The sequence below is a fragment of the Triticum dicoccoides genome, chromosome 3A, assembly GCF_002162155.2.
Source record: "Triticum dicoccoides isolate Atlit2015 ecotype Zavitan chromosome 3A, WEW_v2.0, whole genome shotgun sequence".
NCBI lineage: Eukaryota > Viridiplantae > Streptophyta > Magnoliopsida > Poales > Poaceae > Triticum > Triticum dicoccoides.
The window spans coordinates 503,896,350-503,898,648 of NC_041384.1; positions in this window are offsets into that span (position 1 = coordinate 503,896,350).

The following is a 2,299-nucleotide window of genomic DNA, read 5'->3' on the forward strand; positions in this document are numbered from 1 at the left end:
CATCCTCCGCTGTCCCATCGCCATTGCCTTCTTTGGGTGTGTCCACCATATATATGTCATATGACGAGGTGGCTGTCCAGTGTCCTGTGGGCAGTGGTTCTTGTTCACCTCCTGCATCGTCGTCCATGCCTTCGATGTCGTCGGAGTCGAAGTCGAGCATGTCGGTCAAATCGTCGACAGTGGCTACTGAGTGGGTGGTGGGTGGGCAGCGAATTTCTTCGTCATCCGCATCCCAATCCTGCCGGACATAGTTCGGCCAGGACTCTCCTGACAAGGAGAGAGACCTTAATGAGTTCAGTATGTCGCCGAAGGGCGAGTGCTGAAAGATATCCACGAAGGTAAACTCCATGGTCGACGCCCAGTCGGATTCGATAGGCATGGGCGCAGGCGGTTCGGAGCCCTTAGCCGGGGAAGGATCCGACAGCTTGGCATCACAGCTCTCGTGAAGGGTAAGGTTGATACTCGGCTCGATCGCCATTGAGGATACGGCACCCGTGGCGGGGTCTATCCACCCGTCCATGGATGGCGCAACTGGTTCCGAATTGAGGATCGGAGCGGTTGCCGGTGCGATCTCCTGAACACTATCCGATGGTAGAGCTAAATCATGCTCATCGTGACCGTGTGGTGCACTAGGCAAGGGCTCGAATCCGTCGAAGATCAAGTCTCCGCAGATATCGGTCGTGTAGTTTAAGCTTCCAAACCTGACCTGGTGGCCAGGGGCGTAACTCTCGATCTGCTCCAGATGGCCAAGCGAGTTGGCCCGCAGTGCGAAGCCGGCGAATACAAAGATCTGTCCGAGGAGAAAAGTCTCACCCTGGACTGCATCACTATCGATGATTGAATGAGCCATCAAGCCCAATGATGACGACACAGAGGAACTCTCAATGAAAGCACCAATTTCGGTGTCAAAACCGGCGGATCTCGGGTAGGGGGTCCCGAACTGTGCGTCTAAGGCAGATGGTAACAGGAGGCAGGGGACATGATGTTTTACCCAGGTTCGGGCCCTCTTGATGGAGGTAAAACCCTACGTCCCGCTTGATTATTCTTGATAATATGAGTAGTACAAGAGTTGATCTACCACGAGATCGGAGAGGCTAAACCCTAAAAGCTAGCCTATGGTATGATTGCATGTTGTCCTACGGACTAAAACCCTCCGGTTTATATAGACACCGGAGGAGGCTAGGGTTACACAAGGTTGGTTACAATGGAGGAGATATCCATATCCGTATTGCCTAGCTTGCCTTCCACGCCAAGTAGAGTCCCATCCGGACACGGGACGAAGTCTTCAATCTCGTATCTTCATAGTCCAACAGTCCGGCCAAAGGATATAGTCCGGCTGTCCGGAGACCCCCTAATCCAGGACCCCCTCAGGGGGGACCGGCTTCGCCTTGCCGGCTTTGTCCAGCGTGACTTGGATCTTCATGGCGAGTCGGCGTTAGCGTACTTGTCCGCCGTCACCATGAGCACGGCCATAGAGGTCGGCTCGGAGCGCAAGAGCTTGTGCTTGAGGAGGGTGCCATCCCGGCACCCGCTAACGAAGTACTGGATGGCCTGGACTTCATGGATGCCCTCGCAGCTGTTCCGAAGCTCGGTCCAGTGCGCGAGGTACTCATGTCTGGTTTCCATCAGCCTCTGCACGCACATGGCGAGCTGGCTGCGGCGGCCGGGTCGCTTGTAGGTGTTGGTGAAGTTGCGCACGAAGGCCTGCTCGAAGTCGACCCACGCGTTGATGCTGCCCGCCGACAAGCTGTTCAACCACGTGTGGGCGGAACCCTGGAGCATGAGTGGAGCGTAGCGCACGGTGAGACAGCGGTTGCCGCCCATGATGCCGATGGCGGTGGTGTAGTCGATGAGCGAGTCCTCCAGCTTGATGGTGCCGTTGTACTTGGGGGTTTCACGGGGGGAGCGTGAACCCCTGGTAGAAGGGCTTATCCCGGATGCGCGGGCCAAAGCACGCCGGCCCGACGGCGTTGTTCTCCTCCGACTCCAGGGAGACGGCAAGCTGGTCGAGGCGGTGGCGGGCGTCGGCGTTGTCGATGGCGCGCGGGCCCGGCCCGGCGGCTGATACGTCCATTTTGCATTGATATGTATCCAACGTATCTACTTTTCCAAACACTTTTGCCCTTGTTTTGGACTCCAACTTGCATGATTTGAATGGAACTAACCCGGACTGACGTTGTTTTCAGCAGAATTGCCATGGTGTTATTTTTGTGCAGAAATAGAACTTCTCGGAATGACCTGAAAATCCATGGAGACACGTTTTGGAATTATAAAAAATACTGGCAAAAGAATCAGCATC